Genomic DNA, 22,285 nt, shown 5'->3' on the forward strand with positions numbered 1-22,285 from the left:
AAAAATATTTTAAAATGCGGGGTGACGCGGGAGGTGGAGAGAAGCATTCACATTTGGGGTATACGGAGGGATAGAAGCAACAATGGATCCACTGGTCGTGGGATGGGGAGAGGGGAGCCAAAGAGGCCCCCTAGATGTGGGTCCTGAGCAACAGGATAGATGCAATTGCAATGTCCTGAGAAGGTGCGGAACGGGGGAGCGGTGAGCAGGGGAAGGTGTGTCTGTGGTGGGGGACCAGCTTCACAGGCAGGGGTGAGAGACAGGTGAGAAGGGTAAGCAAAATAGTGGGGGGAGAGCGATTTGAGAGAGATGGAAGTGATGTTAAAGACTGATTTATATTTCAAATTCTAGACACAAAGTGGTTGTTAGCTACGTGAAATGATTTTATCAGTAAAGATAAGTTTTGACACCCAAATTGTTATTTTAAACCCACAAAATCATTTGATTTGGTACATGTAGTACATTCCTATGAAACATTTCCAAAAATAGTGTCAGTGTTTGGGCTGGTGTCCTTGCATAGCCAGCCTCGTGCTCCTGCTGAAAGGACAGTGTGTCCCTTACATACTTGCTATAAATCTTTCTGGAGACACTAATGAAATAAGAGGATGCTGATTCCAAAGAGAAACGTAGAAAATGTTAGGCTTAATGGCTCCCCGAATGAAATCAGCCACCGGAAGCGTCTGTGCACATTCTGTTTTTGTTGACAACGCACAAAAGCAGCAGCTTTCTTTTATGGAAAATGACTAAAAACCAGGGGAAGCTAAGGAGCGGGTCACAGGAAGGAGTTCTCCCTGTGTCTTGAGCGCCTCAGCTCTCCTGGTCTGCCATGTCACCCTGCCTCGTGATCAGCTGAAGCACTGGATCCACGTCACCATCGAATGTCATCACAGTCTCATGTGCCCTCTGGTGCATCAGGGTCGCGTGGAGTCTGAGCAGCCCTGCAAGAACGGGCTGTGACTAGGCAAGGGCGCCCGTGCATCTGAGCCGCTCCGACTGCAATTATTAGTGTCAAGATTAAGCCAATTTATTTAGATGCAGATGTCACAGGCTGATTAAAAACTACTCAGTGGCAAATACTGCATCTGCTGCTGAGATGAGAATTAATAGACACAGCCAGACAACATTTATATACCCATGACAGCTCATCAGGGGAGCACAGCACATGCTCAGTCATTTTTCTGAATGTACCAATTAGCCAAGGTGATTCTGCCCCTCTTCTACCAAAAAATGCTCAAGTGAAGGCTCAGACTCTGCCCCCTTTTACTCCCCGGCATGATAAAGCTATCAGGGCTCTGTATCATTGTCCTGGTTCTCAACTGTGATGAATTGTAGAAATGAAATATTTAGGAATGCTCACCACGCAATCCAGGGACCACAGGATATTTTTTTTTTTAATTCCAGAAAGAATAATAGACTTTTTTTGGATGCTGACTCACGCTTACATTCTTGGGAAGAAATCTCAAAGGACCATGGATGGAACCAAATGCTTTGGAACTCCGGGGTCAGAGCGGGGCTCAGAGGTAGGCGAGGGGATACAGAGCCAAAGGTGAACCAACAGGCAGCATTCAGGGTCAGGCAGTCCCACCAAAGGGTCAGCTCAAAGGGAATGGGCAGGAGGCAGAGTCCAGGGGCAGGGAGTGGATGGGAACCAGGGATGCCCGATGAGACAAGACAAAGCACTTCTGAGCAGGCCATTCATTGCCCAGTTCTACGGCCCTTCTGAATGTTTGAAAATCTGCTCAGCATTTTGATTCTGTCTAGCAGAGCAATGCACAGAAAGGACAAATGATAGCCCTGGTCCAGACTTGGGCCTTTGCTGCGCACTAAATTTTCTTTTTATTTTAAATATATTTTTAAATATGCAATATAATGTATCTGATGGCCATGCCAAAAGTACAGGATCTCCTTGAGAATAGAGGATGTACAGAAAATGCACTTCTAAATATTGACCTTTCTCAGTAAAGAAAAGAAATTACCAATAAGTTTACCATAGGCATCCTGAATTTATGGAAATAAGAATGTGATCGTTTCTAGCAAGTACAATCAATAACATATATTTGCTAAAAATAAAAATCCCAACAGTAAGGCACAGTCTTGAAAAATAAGAGGAGGATTCAATAAAGAGAATATTCAAATACATATATTTTATACATCTTTTCCCCGATTAGTCATCAGAGAAATGCAAATTAAACCCAAAATAAATAATTTTATACATCTGCTAGAATGACTAAAGTTAAAAAGTCTGACAATGACAAGTGCTGATAAGGCCACAGACCAGTGGGGACTTGCAGACAGGGTACGCCACTTTGGACAACTCTTCAGTGGTGTCTACTAATGTCAAACATAAACATACCCTACAACTTGGTGATGTCACTGTAAGGGTTTTACTCACATCTAACAGAAAAGTGGATCAAAAGCACTAAAAGACATATACTAAAATGTTCATGACAATCTTATTGGTAATAGTCCAAAACTGGAAACAACCCAATGTCCATCAACAGGTGACTAGATGAACAAATTATGGTGCATTCATACTGGAACATGAAAGATAATAAAAATGAACAAAATACAACTCTGTGCAACAACATTGTGGAATCTCACACTATATTGGGAAAAGAATAATGTGTAATGTTAGAAGTCAGATAACGGGGATCCCTGGGAGGAGGACATAGCTGACAACAGGACAAGCCGATACCAGCACTGTAGCATGCTAGTGTGGCCTGAGTTCTATGTGGATCCTGGTTACATGGAGCTGTATCCCCTTATGATTCGTGCACGTCTCTGCGTATTTGTTTTACCTTTTTAAAAAAGGTTTATTTATTTATTTGAGAGAGAGAAAGCATGGGGAGGAGGGGCAGAGAGAGAGAGAGTCTGAAGCAGCCTCCACACGGAGCACAGAGCCCAAGGCGGGGCTTGATCTCATGACCCTGAGATCACGACCTGAGTCAAAACCAAGAGCCAGATGCTCAGCCAGCTGCACCACCCGGGTGCCCCATTTGTTTTACTTTAATAATAATTTTTAAGTTTAAAGAAGTAGGAGAAAATCCATAAAGGGTGATTTCAGGAGCTGTAGGAAAGCCCCAGTGACCACCCCTACCCCACCCAATTCTGCTTTCTTTGTCAAACTGAGTCCTCAAATCCAACCACTAGATTTATGCCTCTAACCTGTTTTTACAGGCAGCATATATGCATTCAACAAATATTTGGGGGGCCTGCAACAGACCGGGCACTGTGCTGGAATGGAAAGATGAATAAGACAGGTTGGTGAATTCGCAGGGAATTTACAGCCTAGGGAAGCAGAACAGCTTTCTAATCCCACACTCCACTGAACACTCCGCACACATCTTATTGAATTCACATATTCTCATTTAATTCCACTAACAAATCAGTCCATGAGTCAGTGACCGGGTGTAGATGAACTCAGAGCAATGTCTCCCCTGTACACCAGGTTTGGCCATGTGTCGTGCTTACCATGGTAACACCTGCTGACCCACAGCAGACATCACTAATCAATCAGAAAACTCTTCTCTCCCTGACTTCCATGCAGCCTCACCGTCCTCCCCTCACAGCACCTTTGGCAACCGTGACAGCACAGTAAGGATCAACCCATGGGTACCACATCCCTGGTCCTCTTGAACCACAGCTGTTACCTCTGGAAAATTCTGTCCATTGGAAACTACCCTTGGGAAGAGTTGTGAGCTGTTATCAGTCATTGGCCTCTGGCTGTGAATGGGAACTGAAGACTAAATTTGGAGGCAGGGGCAGATTAGGAAGCACACAGTCAATGCAGGTCTGAAGCTTTAAGGAAAAATGGCTAAGGCACTGCAGGAAACTTGCTTATACCCCTCTTTTGCCTCTAGTAAACCCAGCCTTAGTGATAAAAGGTAAGCTGATAGGGACGCCTGGGTGGCTTAGTGGGTTAGGTGTCCAGCTCTTGGTTTCAGCTCAGTTCATGATCTCAGGATCATGGGAACAAGCCCCACACTGGGCTTGGTGCTCAGCAGGGAGTCTGCTTCTCCCTCTCCTTTTGCCCCTCCCCCTGCTCTCTCGCTCTCTCTCTCTGAAAATAAATAAATAAATCTTAAAAAAAAAAGGGTGAGTTGCTAAATTAATCCTCCTGGAAATTATGGGCAACTGCAAAAGATCCTGAGGTTATCAGTGCAAATACTCTATGGGGTTAAAAACTCAACTCCTGGTTCCAGCCGAACTCCTGATCAGTTCTCAAGCAAGAGAATTTATCAACATGCTTTATCTGTACCCTACCCTATGAGGAAAGCTATGGGATAGAGGAAAAGCAGTGCTTAGAGGAAAATGTGTAGCTGTAGCACCAATTTAAATAGAGAAGAAAGATCGCATATAAATAATCTAAGCTTCCATGTTAGGAAACTAGAAAAAAAAAGCGGTCTAAACGCAAAGCAAGCAGAAGGAAGGAAATAGTAAAACTTGGAAATAATAGCGTCTGTGTGTGATCTCTGAGAAAGTGAGCCCATGAGAGGAGACAGCCATCTTATCCTAGGCGATGTGTCAGGGCAATGATAGCTTATCTCTGAGCCAAGACTGTGGGGTGTTAAGTTTCCACAGAGTATCATTGCTGTGAAAGCACGTGGACAAGTGATGGGACAGAGAGGTGATGTGAGATAAAGACCTATACTGTTTCGTGTTCCCAGAGGCAAGGTCCAGAGCCCAGGCTTTGACAGCTCCATGAGGGTCACACCTCAGATTGCCCTGCCTGTCTTCTCCCCCACTCCAATCCTCAGTCACTTTCCTTTCTGGCCATTGTAAGAGATGCTTCCCATCCCCTGCAAGACTGTCGAGCAAATGGCTGAATCAGCGGAGACAAGGAGACAGGAGACCTGGTTCTACAGGTGGGACAGCAAAAATTGGCAAGGCATCCAAGGAGCACAGGTTGCAGATAAGAGGGACAACTCTGGATGAGAAGAAGGGAGAGGCGGGTGGCTAGAAATGTCTCTAGCTGCACACCGAGGAGGTCCAGGCTCAAATAGTCCACTCTCCACACTTTGCCTCTGGGAGCATGACCCCAAATCTCTCTAAACCAAGGGCACACAAGTATTTGTCTGACTCACTGCTATGACCACCTCAGCCACTGGTCAACCTAGGCACACTCTGGAACACTCTTTCCGCAGCAGTAGGGACCAACATTACCACGGCTCTGTTACTCACCCAGCAAGACTAACATCACTTATCTCGTTGTCCTTCCTCATATTCCCCTAGATCCTGTCTCCCATTAGGTTTGTTCACTGAGGTCCCATCACTACGGTAATCATATGTCCTCGATGTGCTTTTAATAAACCTGATTTATATTATTTTATCACATTTAATTGTCACACAATATTATGAGACAGATATCCTCACTCTCATTTTTCGACTGAGGAAGCTGAGGCTTAGAAAGTGTTGTTAACAGGAAGAGGCAGGCTGAGAGAGAAACTCAGGGTCGACTCACCTCAAAACCTGTGATTTTCTCATCCCATCAGCCTCCTAAGTGCCTGAGACTTAACTTTGTCCATGGAGCCTTAGTCATAAGAGCACATTTTCCAGTGAGGGGGGGAAAAAACTCTCATAATCAAGAATGAAGAATGAAGTTGGCCAGAATCTTCCAATTAGAGTGGTATCAAACAAGAATTAAAATGTAGACCAGGGGGTGCCTGGGTTGGCTCAGTTAGTGAAGTGTCCAACTCTTGATTTCGTCTCGGGTCATGATCTCAGGGTCGTGGGGTCGAGCCCCACGCTGGGCTCTGCACTCAGCGCAGTCTGCTCGTCCCTCTCCTGCTCTCCTCTGCACCCCCCACTCTCTCTCTCTCTAAAATAAATAAATAAAATCTTTTTTAAAAATGTAGACCAGGTGGAGGTTACTAAATGAGCAAAACACAATGAAGAGTGCCTTTATTTCTTCCTTTTCTTTTTTTTTTTAAGATTTTATTTATTTATTCGACAGAGATAGAGACAGCCAGCGAGAGAGGGAACACAAGCAGGGGGAGTGGGAGAGGAAGAAGCAGGCTCATAGCGGAGGAGCCTGATGTGGGGCTCGATCCCATAACGCCGGGATCACGCCCTGAGCCGAAGGCAGACGCTTAACCGCTGTGCCACCCAGGCGCCCCTATTTCTTCCTTTTCTAATCTGTGTGCCTTTTATGATTTTTTTCTTTTCTTATTGCCCTGGCCCAAACTTCCAGTATTATGTGGCAGAGAAGTGATAAGAGAGGATCTTAGGGGGAAATCATCCAGTCTCTCGCCATTAAGTATGTTAGCTGTACCTGTTTAATGGATGTTCTTTATCAAGTTGAGGAAATTCCACCCCATGCTTAGTTTTTTGACAGTTTGTATCAAATGCTTCTTCTGCACTAACTGTTATCATATGGTACTTCTTCTTTGGCTGACTGATGTGATGGGTTATTAATTATGTATAATAGATGTTATATATTATATATCAATATTATTGTTATATTACTGATATAATGTGATACATGAATTGATTTTTGAACATTGAACCAGCCTTGCATATCGAGAAAGATTCCCGCTTGTTTGTGGTGTATAATTTTTTTGTACTGTGTTGGATTCATACCTGTCTAGAATGGATTCACATGAACATACAAGGTGTTAAGTCATGTTAGGACACAAACTCAGCAGTACCTGCGTGAAAAAACTTGGAGAAAGCAGAGGTATCGCCGAAAACACGGCAGACTTCTAACATTAGTATTCTAGGGATTTATGGAGAAGGTAGGGTTATGGTGAAGAGCTTAGAGAGGGAAGGAAAGGAGAGGGAAGAGGAGGTAAAGGGAGAAATACAGCAACGAATTCGGGGGAAATGCATAATATAATGTGAACTACGAATAGGAAGTGCTCACTTTTGCTGAACACCTACTATAAGCTAGAGACGGTTCTAAATCCCTCTTAGTGTATCTAGATGGATTCGTAACTGACAAAATATCCCAATCACAAGAGCTACAGAGTTGATAGAAACTATATTTCTCTCTTTTATCTACAAGGACATCAGGAGAAGCCTTACCAAAGGTTTTACAGAGTGCATATTTGGTCTACCATTCGCTCCTTCCTGAATCACCTTATTTGAATCACCTCGTTTAACGCGGAAGTGTGCATTACCAGTGCAGGTGAGGAAAGGGGAGATTAAGAAACGTGCCCACGTTTGCACAGCTACTCATCGGCTCAGTGAGGCTTGGAGCCCACACGTCTGCTTCTGGTGCTCAAGTTCTTGACTTCCATTGAGAATACACCGCCTGCCACAGAGAATATAAACTATCTGTAAAATTAGTCTAAATACTTAAGCTCTGAATATATCCAGGGACCAGGTGTAGAAAAGGACACAGACCGATGGAAACGTCAAGCTGGTAAGAAGTCAGTATCGACATCCTGTTCAATGTGAATTCGCACTGCGACCTGGTGGCCGAGAAAGGGAAAGCAAGCTGAAGCCGTGTGGACGTAGGTAAAGCGCCTAATGAGAGCATCTCACAAGGACTGTGTCCGCCAGACCCCACAGGACTATTCTTGCAGTGCAAGTGTTACCATTTGAAGAGGTGACATGAACAAATGACAAGATGTCAGGTATTTGAAGAGAGTGAGAAACATTGGCATCGTGTTTAAGAGACAGGGTGGAAAGTCACTGGGAACGTAAAGAAATGTGCGCAGTGTATCTTTGAGAAGAAAAATATCAGGGGGCTCCCGGGTGGCTCAGTTGGTAAGCGTACGACTCTTGGTTTCAGCTCAGGTCATGATCCCAGGGTCGTGGGACTGAGCCCCGCATCAGACTCTGCGCTCAGCACGGAGTCTGCTTGAGGTTCTCTCTCGCTCTCCCCCTGACCCCCCCCACCCCTGCTCGCGCTCTCTCCCAAATAAATAAATAAATAAATCTTTTTTAAAAAGGATAAAAAGAAAGAAAAATATTGGGATGGGGAAATCAGAAGAAACGAGAGTGTATTCCAAATATTATAAGGGCTATCTCATGCAAAGGGGATGAGATATTATCTAGAATGATCTCAAAAGACTCAACTGGGAGAAAAATCACCAGGAAAAAAAAAAGCAGATTTCAAGTCCATATCAAGATGAGCTTTTCTACCTAAAACATCCTCCTTCACTTGTTAGAAGTTAGTCTTAACATTAATTAAAGGCCATTTAGATAAGAAAGCAACGTTTGCTTTTCCCTCTTAAGCTATAGTGGCTTAAGAGATTTCTGTGAAATTACCAATAATAAACTCAGGGAAAAATGGAGGAGGGAGGGACGCTTGGGTGGCTCAGTTGGTGCAGCGTTTGCCATCAGTTCAGGTCATGATCCTGGGGTCCTGGGATCGAGTCCCGCATCAGGCCCCCTGCTCAGCGGGGAGATTGCCTCTCCCTCTCCATCTGCCTCTCCTCTAGCTCATGTTCTCTCTCTCCCTTTCTCTCTCTCAAATAAATAAAATCTTTTTTTTTTTAATGGGAGAGAGAACAGAGAGAAAGACTCATTTTCTATAAACCATTTTTTCCAATGATAAAGAAGATAATAAAAGAGCAAAGACTTCTATTAAATGTTTCTGTCACTGGGTTCAAAGTATCAGCTATGGAAAATAAATATAAAACACTTCTCCAGCAAAAGTTAGGATGAGAATGGGAAAAACCTTCTAATAATTAGAGCTTTTACAGAATGGACTGAGAAGCAGGAGGGGTCAGTGGGTGGAGAGCAGGGTCCTGGTTGAGGACAGGGGGAAGCAGATTTCCTGTTGGTGGGAGAGGTGGGGGGATAGCTCTCGGCCCCCCAAGCCTGAGCTTTCCCGCGCCCAGGTGTAGGAAAGCCCAGCTCAGAGCCTTGGCTTTGTCTTCAGCACTGACACTGACCAGCTACGTGTTCAAGTCCCCGGACCCTTCTTGACCTCTTCCTTCACCTGAAACCTGAGAAAGCTGGACCAGATGCTTGCTAAGAACTCTGCTGGCTCTAACTGGGAGGATTCACACAGAGCTCCCAGCAAATGCCTGCTCCACACACCTCTGCATCCATTTAACAACGAAGGCGGGCCAGCCACCCCGTGGGTCAGAGAAATACTTGAAAAGAGCAGATAAACCAGGATACAACAAAAGTCTACGCGGAAACGCTTACCCATATATTCAAAACTGACGTCACCCGAAGAGGGAATCAGACCCAGTCAGCCAGTCAGTAACCCGAACCGGAACCTGGAAAGGCCACCAAAGCCTTGGACGGAATAATTTCTTTTTCTTTTTAAGCTGTGAAGGATTCACAGCATATTTTGTCACCTGCACCTGGAGAAAAGAAATGCCTCTGAATATTTAAGAATGCCTCTAAAATTTTAAGCAGCTCCCACAGGCAGTGGAACTGATCTATTTACCCGGTGTCACCGTCTCTCCGGGCACCCCCGGCATCTACTCGGCACCCGAGAACGCGAGGTCAGTGTCCTTTCCACAGGAGAAGGGTCACAGGCCGCAGCCTCCTCTCCCTGGCCTGCAGCGCGCAGTGGTCGGTGAGCGGCCGAGGCCACAAGGTCTGAGGCCACGGCTTCTGGTTCCACGCGGAGGCGGAGGGAGGAACCGGCCCAGGAGTCCTGCTCTGCTCTCTGCGGTCTCTCTTTAAGCTCCAAACATTCATTTCCTTTTCTCAATTTCCGATAAATCCCTCATGAAGCTATCCTCCCCCCATCTTGTTTGGTAAGAGAAAGTGTCCATTTTCAAACTTAGATGATGCTAAGTGGGTTGAGTTGTTTTAAGTTAAATAACAGAAGAGCCTCAGCGGCTCTGATGGTGCCCTTGGCTTGGGGGGAAGGGCCTGCCGCTTTGTCTTCTGTGGCTGTGAATTGATTTATTTTCCCTTTTTGTTCTCTTACACACGCATGCACACAGGAAGCACACAGTACAGGGGCCCCTGGGTTCGGCAGTCAGTTAAGGGACTTGATTTCAGCTCAGGTCATGGTCTCGGGGTCCTGAGATCGAGCCCCGCATGGGGCTCTACACTCAGTGGGGGAGTCTGCCTGAGGTTCTCTCTGTCCCTCTCCATCTGCTCCTCCCTCTTTCAAATAAATAAATAAATCTTAAAAAAAGAAAAGAACAAAGGCACGAAGTACATACAGCTGTTTTTTCACCTCAGGCTGTCCGATGCCACTTACTGGCTTGGGGACATGGACAAATTAAGTCTTCAAACCTCAGTCTTCTTATTTATGAAATGGGAATAAAAAAGTCCATTTCACAGGTGTGTGCTGTAACCAAATGTCATCAGACAAGGGCTCTGCAAAGGGTGACTCGAGGCCATCCGCAGTCCCGACCTCATCGCTGACTGGCGCTGGTGGCCCTGTGGTTTAGTGACTCAAGCTCTCCTCCCCGGAGTCAGGACTGGGTTTAGATCCCGGGCAGCCACTGAGTTTAGGACAGAACCAGGTACGTGGAAGGCGCTCACATAATCGTAACCGTTACCTACGATCAACGCCGACAGCGGTGATGTAATGTTCATAAAGTGAAAGGAAATTGAGACGTGGGCAGACAACCCACCCACATCAGCTATTTTTAGTTGTAAGTAGAAGTTGCCCGAATAAATGAATAGCATCCTTTCTTTACCGGTGAACTCTCCTCCTCATGGAGAAATCCTGTCAACTGCACTGAAACAAGGGGCTTAGTCAGACTCTCTTCCCATTGTTAAAATGCGAGAGCAGGTAATTATATTTGTCATATTATTTCTCACACTCATAAAGGTGGGTGTGCGTATCACTAGCTCGCCATGACCGTAGGTGAAAACAGGCATTAAAATGAAAGCCCAGGATTCAGAGAGACGATTTATGCAAATAATATTTGCAAAGAAACACAGCAGGATTTGCTGAGTACTTGTAAGAGGCCACATGCCTCAAAGTGTTCTCTCCTTCAATCCTTGCGACCTCAGGAGAGGAGCACCGTTACTATCCCATTCTACAGAGGAGACAGCTGAGGCCCTGCAGGCTTAACGAATGTGCTGTAAGTCCACGTTTAGAAAGAGTTGGGAGCCACTATCCTGTCGTACCCCTCCTGCTCTAAGGTCGCTCTCTCCTGCTCCCATGTCCCTGCTGTGAATGTGTGACGCACAAGCCCAAAGCCAACGGCTCGCCCATCTTCAGGTAAAGACTGTGTCTTCGTACGTTTGGAGAAACTTGGATTTTATATTTCCAGGTAATCGATAGGGCAATGCTTTGCCTCATTTAATTATATAACTTCTCTCTCTTCATTTCCCTGTTAATTTCATTTATAGCAAATTTCATACATTTTTGAGACTCTTGACTCTTTTTGTAATAGAAATCATTTTGCTCCCTTTTCCCAGCAGGAGACAGTCGTAAAATGAAGTGGGCGCTAGTCCTTTTGATTTCGCTCCTCGAATTTAATCTAAGGATTACAATGGAAACATCATGTGATGTCTTGGGGCCTCTGCAACAGAGACCGAACAGAAATTTTCATTTAGAATTTACTTTCCTGATGAAGAGAAAAGTGAAAAAAAAAAAAAACAAAGAAAAAATATAAACAGCCCATAACATTTGAAAAAAACCATTGCCTTCTGCAAATGCTAACGAAGACGCAAATGGGAAAGTTTTTGTTTTCATTTTTGTTTTGTTGTTGATGTCAGCAGGTCTTGGAGAAAGTGCTTGTAAAAGGCGCTCACGCACCCTGCTAGGATGTCCATCACATAACCTTTTGTTTTTTTGTTTTTTTAAAGATTTTATTTATTTGAGAAAGAGAGACAGAGAGCAAGAGCAGGTAGGGGGAGAAGGGAGAGGAGAGGTGCAGATGGAGAGGGAGAAGCAGACTCCGTGCTGAGTGCAGAGACCAACTCGGGGCTCGATCCCAGGACCCTGGGACCATGATCTGAGCTGAAGGCAGATGCTTCACCAACTGAGCCACCCAGCGCCCCCATCACCCAACCTCACATGGAAGGCAGTGTTGCGAACCCTGGTGAAAACCTTAAAATGTCACACCCTCTTCTCAGTCTGAACTCTTCAGGTTGCAAGTAACAGATCCAAGTCCAAACAGCTTAGTAGAAACAAGAAGTAGAAATTATAGGTCCTCCGAATAGAAAGCCCTCTAGACTTCAGGCATGGCAGTGTCCAGGCAAACAATTTCACCAGCATCTGTTCTCTTTCCATTTCTTAGTCCTGCTTTCTTCTGTCTGGCTTGATTCTCAGCACTTCTCACGTGGTGGAAAGACAGCCGCAGCATCTCAAAGTTTGAATCCTACTGGCCACAGGTCTAGCAGAAAGAGAGCTTCTCTTTCCTAGCAGTTGTAGTAAAAGCAAGAACAACCAAGGCCCACCATATCCATTCACCCAACAATTTCTTTTGTAAGGAAATGTGCAGCAGTAATTGCAAAGTAATAAACCTGTGGGTTTACAATATTACAATACTGAAAGACTGAATAAACTGAATGACCAACAATAGACAGTGTGTTAAATAAATCAGGATACAGTACTAACTGTGATATTAAAAGAGTTTACAGGAGAGTATTTAATGGGATGGATTCGTGGTGTTAACTGGTAAGTACCACACCTTACATATCTCATTTTAGACTTTAAAAAGTCTTGCGATGTGGGTACAAATATTTGCCCATTTGCAGAAGGGGAAATTATTAACGAGGTACTTCTAGTACTTCCAGCTACCGTCCTCCCATGGATGGGCCTGAGTCACTCCAGTGCATTAAACTGTTCCAGCCTGGACCCCAGGCCAACTTCAGAATCTCCAGCTCTCCATTTCCATCCTGCCACTGGGTATTTTGGAAACAGAAGCGTCATGTTCAAGGCTGCCTAGCCAGGAGCAGGTAACACCTGGATTCTGGTTCACGTGTGTCCACTCACCACAGCCTGCCTGCCCTCTCACACGTTACTACAGTTCTTGGTTTTTAGAAATTCATAAAATGGTACATCTGTATGTCTACATTTTAATTTTTAAAAAGTAGCTATAGGAAACAGAATTGAGGAGTACCTGGGTGGTGCAGTCGGTTAAGCGGCCGGCTCCTGGTTTTGACTCAGGCCGTGATCTCGTGGGTCGTGAGCTCACGGTTGTGGGTAGAGCCCGACGTGGGGCTCTGCGCTCAGCACAGGGTCTGCTTGAGCCTCTTCCTCTTTCCCTCTGCCCCTCCTAGTCATGCTCTAAATCAACCAATCTTTAAAAAAAAGAAAACAGAATCGAAAAATTACACATGCATTTGTAACTAAAATAAAAGCTTCAGAAAACAATACTTCCTCATACCACCTGTGATATATTCTGCGCTCCATTTCAAGTCTTCTTTTTATACAAAGTCTATCTCTAGCTGCTGCATTTTTGGAATTTAAACGTTTTTCTTTTTGCTTTTTTATATTTTCTACAGCAAGCCCTTTTTGTCATAAGACAAAGCAAAACAAAATCAAAAATTTAAAAATAATTTTCTTTCAAGTAGCACTGGGGCTCAAACAAGTTTGGTCAAGGGGGAGAAAAATCAGGCTGGGCCCCCGATCACTTTTCTAACCTCTTGAGGCAGGGTTCAAGGTATACTGGAATCAAAAATAAATGCCCTCATCTCTTGTTCATATCTCTGGGGTAGCCAGGCTCCAAGATGGACCCCTGTGATCCCCACCTCCTGGTGTTAGCTTCTTTGTAGAGTGCCCTCCCACACTGTATCAGGGCCATCTCTGTGACCAATAGTATGTAAGAGAAGCGAGGGAACGCCACTTCAGATATCAGGTTATAAAAGACCGTGGCTTCTGTCCTGGGCGGAAGACACACACAGCAAGGAACTGAGGTCTGCAGCCAACAGTCAGTGAGGAACTGGGGCCTCCTGCCAATAGCCACGTGAATAATGCAGAAGCCCGGTGAACCATTGCAATAACTACAGGCCCAGCAGATTCATGAGAGACTCTGCTCCCCAACCACCCAGTTAAGCTCCTAGATTCATGACCATTGGATGTGTAAGGTAACACATATTTGTTGTGTTAAGTTGGTCAATTTTGAGATAGTTTGTTACACAGCCATAGCTGACTAATACACCCTCCCAATGAATGGTGGTTGGGATGCAATGTGCTGGCTGGACAGTCCCCACTCAGGAGACGGAAGAGAAGGAACTGGGATCATTCTGTTTTTGTTGAGAAATAGGGAGAAAGTTGATTGGAAGCCCATGGAGCAGGAAGGAGCAGGGAATTACAGAACAAAAGCTTTATGGCAAATTCAGCCTACAAAACAAGCAGCTGTGTTCAAGGCAAGGCGTGTGACCCCTGGAAGCGAAAGCTCACCTCTGCAGCCACCATCCTTCTCACCCCTCACCGCTGTGTGAAAACGAGAAAAGCAACTCCTCCACCGGACGGAATACCAAATCAAGTTGAATTCATTAAGTTGCTTCTTTGTCCTGGCAAAGTGAAAAGACACACAATTAGAGGACTTTTCTGTGGTTTCCATGGAAAGCTGCCAACCAGCACTAGAAGAAAGTGATTCTTACCAAATCCAGCAAAATGGACCAACCATCGTCTCCTCCACTGTTGGGGACTTAGTCTGAGCTGTGCGTCCTGGTGGCTTCGTGGGACCCATCAGCGTTTCATCCTCATCATTTCCTGCTCTTTCTCCCTAGTTTGCCAGCTGCTCAAGTTTTTATTTCCTTTCGTTGTGGCAGTACAACTGTTCTTAGAAACATATAAGAACTCATAGTTATATAAAGGGTCTGCTCTTAATCATTGAGGCCTGGGCCACTGATATACAAAAGCCAAGCTCTTGGTATTCAAAAAACAAAATTAAAAAAACAGATGGAAGTGAGCACACGCACATACACACACATTGCCAAAAAGCCTGGTGTTTTATTTTTGTTTTGTTTTGTTTGAGAGGTGAGGGGTGGCAACGAGAAGCTGTAATTAGAAGACTGCTACCCGTGATAGATGCTCTACTCAGAAATCCAAAAGCCAGCAATTCTCTTTACTTTCTGCATCGCCTTCCTACTCAAGACGAAGTGCCCATAGAAAGCTCTTACTAGTGCTGAATGGCAGGGAAGGAATGGGAGCCAGAAAGCAGGGATGGAGGGAGTGGGAGGGCAAACCTTACTTTACGACTTCTGCATTATATCCTTTTTTTTTAAAAGATTTTATTTATTTATTTGACAGAGAGAGACAGCCAGCGAGAGAGGGAACACAAGCAGGGGGAGTGGGAGAGGAAGAAGCAGGCTCCCAGCGGAGGAGCCTGATGTGGGGCTCGATCCCAGAATGCCAGGATCACGCCCTGAGCCGAAGGCAGACGCTTAACGACTGCGCCACCCAGACGCCGCGTATTTCTGCATTATAATCCTATCCCTTTGCGATGGGGAGAGCCCTTGTAGCCCTTCCTTTTGGATGGAGGTCTTAATCACCAGTGAGGTGCCCATCTCCCTTCCCACAACCTCTGTGAACTATAATCCTCTCAACTGGGAATGAAGAGGGTTGTGAAAGGATACCTGGAGTATCTATTATGTAGATTGTAAATCTCACTCTACTGCATAAAGTATGTGATGTTGGGCGGGCTGTATCAGCTCAATCATTTTTTAAATAGAAGGTTGGTTTGCTGTTCCAATGACCCTCCCAGCTCCAAGAATCTGCACCAATGGCAATAATTATTAACATCCCAGTCCTACCTCATCTCACTCCCTAACCAACAAACCCACTAGTACTAAACACCAAGATGGACTTAAAAGTCCAAGGCATAGAATCAAAATAATATTTATTCCCTGAGTCATTTCAATACCTGGTTCCATGACCGAAAGCAGGTCAGAGTATTTCCAAAATAGACCTCCACTTCGCTTTTGGAAAACTAAAATTATATAGGAAATAGTTATGTAACTTTATCCAACTCAATTAGGAAAGGACCAATGTACACTCTTAAATCAACTGAGTTGATCTGAAAAAGACAGTCCGCGGACTGTGATAGATGTTAGAAGCTTAGAAGTTTAGAGCAGGAAGGGAACTTAGAGTTCATTTCATCTGCTCCCATAATTGACAAGAAAATACTCAGTGAAAGTTACAGGACTTATCCGAAGTCAAATTCAAAAAAGAACCTAGCTCTCAAAATTCAGAGCCCAGCCGTCCTTCTAAACTACCGTGGCGGTTAAACAGAAATGTTCATAACAAGTTTTATAAATAGTGGGAAACGATTTAATGTCGAAATTTCACAGTTATTTCCAACATTTACAAAGTTCTGAATTGAAGCTAACAGCAACTTTAAGTTTAAAAAAACTTTATCATCACAAAAACAATATTCCTGAAGGCAGAACCCACCCCTGTAAATGTTTTGGCAATTATAAGAAGTCAGTGTGTGTTGACTTTCCCTCTCTCCTGGGCTGTCTGTACTAAGAAATTTATTTCAATTCTCTATTTGTCACCTTCAAATTGATTTTAAAAAATGAGTTTTGTTTTCAAAATGGACTTTTGTCTTCCCCTGTAGCTTATCTATTCCGGTGAGAGAAACAGTAAGATCTTTTTTCAATCATTGGTTTTGTTATAACGGTGCTTTTTAAATTGACCAACACTGATATTCCTAATCATTCCTACCGAGCTCATCCTACTTGGTCACGGATCTAAGTTCCCTTCCTGAACAATCTCTAATTTTGTTTATTTAGTCTATACTGGCCCAAGCGAACTATTTACCATAAACATACAACTGGTCTGTGCCAACAGCACGTTGGCAGAGAACACAGCATTGCCTGTGGGGATGGACCTGGTTGTTACTGCTCTTGGTGGCAGCGAGTGACGACGCAAAGAGGTAGTTTTTCTGAGCGGGTGTAATTCTGACTGTTGATGACCCTAACTCTTCTTTGGATTGATTGAAGTGAGAGAGAGAGAGACAGAGATAGCGAGAGAGAGCATGAGTGGGGAGGAGAGGGAGAAGCGGGTTTCCCACTGAGCAGGGAGCCCAGTGCAGTACTTGATCCTATGACCCCGGGGTCAGGACCTGAGCTGAAGGCAGACGCTTAACTGACTGAGCCGCCCAGGTGCCCCTCTTCTTTGGATTTTTATGAACACTCATAGTTGCACTTAACTGTATATATATAATTGTTTTGGTTCCATTTTGCTTTCTACTTGGACCTTAAAGTCCTTGCAGTCGAAGTGCACAGATTATGCAAATAAGCTCACTGGCAAAGAGGAAACAAGGCAAATGCAGAACCCTCATTCCTTCAGTGACCACCTGCATGCCAGGCGTCGAGCCAGGCACCAGAGATCGGAAGACTGGAGGGATGCCATCTCCTGCAGATGGTAATATGGGCGCCCTGAACACATCACACGACAGTGTTTGTAGTATGCTTCATTGACCATGACAGCCTAGTGAAATCTCCCTGTAAAGAGAAAACAATAGTTTAAATAAAAGCCTATCCATCTATTATCTATCTATCTATCTATCTATCTATCTATCTATCTATCTATCTATCTATCTATCATCTGTCTCTCTCTCTCTCTCTTTAAATTCATTCACTCGTTGTGAATATCAAATTGATCAGTTATTGAAGAGTTTCCCCATCCCACTCCCGCCCATCTCCATGGGTATGGTGAGATGGGTAAGAAAAATGGTACTCTGGAGAGAAAGACCACAAAAGTCCCAAGTTTTTACTTCTATTTGTCAAAACACCATTTAATGTTTGGGGAGGAAATGGATTTCATCTTCTTTCCATCCATCTGGAATGTCATGCATCGGGAAAATGGGAGCAAACGAATCTATTACAGTACCTAATTGTCCATGGAGGAAAGCAAGCTTGTTTTGCCCACCCCGTTAGCCCATAACTTATGCAAAGAGATCAACTTGTTTTGAGTAAGTTGTTCCTGCTGAAAACACTGGCTTGGATATTATCATCCTCCAACATCAGCTGCAACTACTGAGCTTTTCTCAATGAATTTAGTTAAGGGTGTTCTTAATTTGGAAAAGGGACAATTGCAATGACATTTCCAGAATTTAAAGTTCCCTTAATAAGGTTAGTTGTATTTTAAAAGAAAAAAAAGGGAATCCTCTTTCCAGTAGTGTGCAAGTTCTCATTTAGGCCCGATGTCAGAATAGTAAGGAAGGTGATGTGCTCCCAAGAACACAAGGAGAGAAAGAGATATGTAGTGTGTGTGCAGAAAGGGGGAGGACAAAACTGTGTCTTTTTCTGGCTAATTTTTTCCCTCTTTGGATCCCTGTCTTATGCCTGCCTGTAAGTTCCACAAAGTTTTGATTTGCTCTTTACTACAACTATCCGCTGAACAGAAAATCTGAATGCTTCCCTGAAGCTGTAACACGTGGTCAGTTTCTCAGCTGGGAGAACCACACCCCAGTATTTGGGAACTCTGAAGGTGTTGGAGGGCATGCTGACTTGTCACAATGACTAGACAGCTACTCACATTTGGAGCCAGGGGCCAGGCCGAGTGCTCGGCAACAGCCCCTCTTCTAGGGAGAGTCTTGCCAACCCAAATGCCTACGATGCCTTTGTCGAGAAGCTCTGGAAGACGATTCAAAGCATCATACCCAAGATTGTGAGATTAACATTACAACATGACCTTAGATAACCCAACTGATTAGACCACTGCGGAGACTAGGGTGTGAGTTCAGGGTCATGGCTCTCCCTTGGAGGAGGGGGAGGGCTTTTTCTGGGCCACAGCATCGTTCTCACCAAGCCCTTTACACAGCTCTGTGCAAGTTGTCATGATGCCAGGGGCTGTGCGTGGATTCTAAGAGCTGTATGTTCTGTTCCACAAGGTGGTGTCAGGACTCGCTTTGGGAGTGGAGAACTGGCTGGAAGAACTAGTCTTAACAAAAGGCCCCAGTTTCTTCGTATTAGGAAGTGAACACCGAATGGGGTGCACTGAGACTTCCCTTCATCACTGTTAATTTTAGACAATCGTTTCAAAGCACTGCTTCCTTGCGGCAACTACCCACAGAACACCAAGCTCCGCACACACTGAGCTGTCCCTTTAGCAACTTCGACTGTCTTCAGCCCACATATTCCCTAGTGTGAATTTTTTTGATAAAATAAAAATTCTTAATATAGTGTCCTAATGAATGTTTCGATGTATGATAGCAACCTAGAGGATATTAGAACCTATTCTGGAAGCCGGAATTCCCAGGGAGAGAGCAACCATCCAGGTGAGCCTGGGTCTTGAAGCCACAACAGGGTATTTGAGACACCAACACTTTAACGTGTCTATCAAGGTCATCTGGTGTCCCAAGGCAAATTCTTGGGGACCAAATACACATTTGGGGGTTCTGGGGTTTGTCCCCCCTGCAGTGCCCAGCACAGGCAACCTCTCCAGGCTCCAGCCCTGCCTCCGGTCCTCCGCCCAGGAAGTGGGAGAGGAGGGGACGCAGACCGGATGGTGGGGAGGTTACTAGCCTGGCTGAGGATGAGAAGGAATGTTGGGGCTCCAAGGAAGCATCCAAGTTGTGAGAATTGCGCCCCTCCACAAACACACACAAAAGCACTGCTCTCAAGTGGGTCCGAAGGGACACTATGTGCTTTCTACTGGAGTACTGACCCAACAGTTGCCATTAAGACTTAAGACTTCTACTTAACCCATTAACCTACCAACATCAATCCACGGTTACAGCAACCAAAAATGTGATGCTACCAGACGACGTTCCTCGCCCCCGCCGGATTCTACCAGATAGCTCGGCATTGGTTACGAACTTCACCTTCACCTACGTGCCCGTTTTGTGATAGGCTTGGACTCGGGGGCACCTTTCATCTGTGATTTAAAGTCATTTGATAGACCAAGAGATTCGTCAAGGGAAAAATGCGGTTTTATCTACTGAGGCATGTTGACCAAGACAATAGAGAAGAATGCAGGTGTTGTGCGCATATACGGGTGCGACAGGTGCATATCAGTACATAGTACGGACACCCTTCACTCGCTTGTTCCCTGGAGAATAGCAACACCCCCCCCCCAACAAATTCAGGCATCACTTTTAAATAATACATCCTAAAATGCTATCTTATATCAATTCTATTTCTCCATTTCAGTGAAGTAGACTGATCCAGACATTTGTCAAGGGTGGGGCAGCAGGTCATGGAAGCCAAAACCAGTGACTTCATGGTGTTACAACCAGGCTTTATTGTCTTGTGCACATTGTCAGGAATCTCCCAACCCCACGGGCTCCGCTTCCCCGCCGCACAGGAGTAGCTGCCAAGTGTGAACTCTCGCCACCGACAAGCGTACATTTGGGTCCTCTCTCTCCATATACTCGTCATTCTCCACCATCTGCCTCCAAAGAAGGCTAAGATCACTGTTACTACCGCCACAGGAAGCTTGCCAAAAGCCACCCATACAAGCATGCCACTCCTCAGAACCCTCTAGTTGTGCATAATTTAATAAAACTGACCATGTAGGATAATGCTGTTTATTAAAAATATATTCAGGGAGAAGAAGTCAGTGCATTTATGCAATTTTACATACACATCTGTAGTTTGAGGTTCCATTATTCCAACAGTTCATATAAATCACTGTTTCAGAGAAGAGAAAAAAATGCTTTACACAGGAGATCAGCAATCGGTTATAGGTTTGGTACTATGAGTAGGCTTGTTGTAAAAATAAAACCACCTCTTCCATTAGTAAAGAATGTCTCCTTTATGCAGAACAAGTCTTCAGAGTTAAGAACTTTTCTTGCATTAACTTGAAGTTCTTGGAAAACAGCCAATCCTCCGTTTTCTAGAAATATAAATGCTATATTTTGTCTGGATTTTTTTTTGAGGTAACAGAGGAAGCATTTTCAGTGATTTGTCACTAGGTTATCCTTTACTGGGTATGCCAACTACTGCACGTCAAACCTAAGACTCATACAAAAGCATTTCTGAGAATTAGAAATACAGAGCATGACATTTCCAAACAACGAATGTTCTCATTACAGTAGGGAAAATAAAATGGGTCAAAAAACCAAAGCCTAAGATAAAGGAAGTAAATCTTTGCTAATGGAGAAGGAACAATGGCACCCAGAATCCCACACGAGGATTTGGTTCTGAATGCATGGTTATGTCTTTCCCCTGCAAGTCTCCTTTCTCGGGTACAGCTTTCCTGCAATATCACGGACGTTCCCATTTCCCGAGTTCCTAAGCACTGACAGGAATCGGGAGCATAGCCTCAACAGCTGACGAACCAACCAGAGGGAAGACACACTTAGAATTTGCTGGCAAGATCATCCTTACTGTGTTACACCAAGAGTTGGATCTCATTTCTGGGATGCCTTTCTGCACAGGACGCCCCATGGCTGTAACTCTGGACCAGGAAGTGACTGGTCATGGTCAGTCAGCTGCCCCGCCCCCTCCCATGGCCTGAGCCACGGCAACAGCCAAACGCAGGGAAGGGAGGTATTAGGGATACTACCTTCTTCATAGAATGAAGTCAAAGAAAGTTCTCAGTCGCTACAAACACAGGAACCAGAGCCGAAGCACAGGAAGAGAGAAGTCTGTATCCTTACAACGAGTAGCTGTGTGGAAGTTTTCTGCTGGGTTGGACTAAGGCATCTAGAACTCTCTCCATGTCTGTTCCTGATTAGACTACCTAGAACTCACAATTCACTTTTTGGAGGAGCTGGGATGAGGGGATTTCATTTAATTGCCTTTTCCTTCCTTCTTAAAGTAGTTAAAAATATGTTCTCAGATACAAAGCAGATCCGATCAGTTAACTGTCGAGACGACACCACACAGTGGGTGTTGGCTGTGACTAACATCTGACTCCACGTCGGCAAAAATGAAAGGACAACAAAATCTGTCACTACTCACCCATCTAGGTGTATAAAGCATACTTTGACATCAGTGCTTGTTGGTTAGGACTACTAAGCAAATAAATTTAAGGCAAAACTGGAATAATAGCAAATGAAGTATATACCTTCTTCCCTACGATGCAAGATTAAGGCCTCTGCCGAGAGAGAGATTGCTTTAAAATGGGAAGAGTCTTCCTGCCCCTAATTAACAAGGGATCCCATACACGAAGGAGGAAGCTGAGGACTAAAAGCATTTAAACAGGTGAACTACTGACTTGGAAACAACCAACCTCCAGAGTTTGATTCGAAACCATCCCATGTACTGGTCGACGTGGAAAATCAACGAGGCCACAACTGCCAAGGGCCACATTACGGATAAAATGTCAGATACAGATAGTTTAGTAGGAAACATTGCTTTGTTTATACAGGTCTAAATTTTAACAAAGAACCCTTAGAAAAAATGAACAAAATGCTATGTTCACACAAAAATCTTTGTGCTTAGTTTGTAAAAAGGTATCAGAACAGTTCAAACAAATTGGCTCATTCTTTAACACAAACTTCGCACCGCTGGGCTCCTAGGCTGTCCGTGTCAGAACTGCAGAAACGCAACTCCCTTC

Source organism: Ursus americanus, chromosome 1, assembly GCF_024610735.1.
Source record: "Ursus americanus isolate L20-20 chromosome 1, mUrsAme1.1.p, whole genome shotgun sequence".
NCBI lineage: Eukaryota > Metazoa > Chordata > Mammalia > Carnivora > Ursidae > Ursus > Ursus americanus.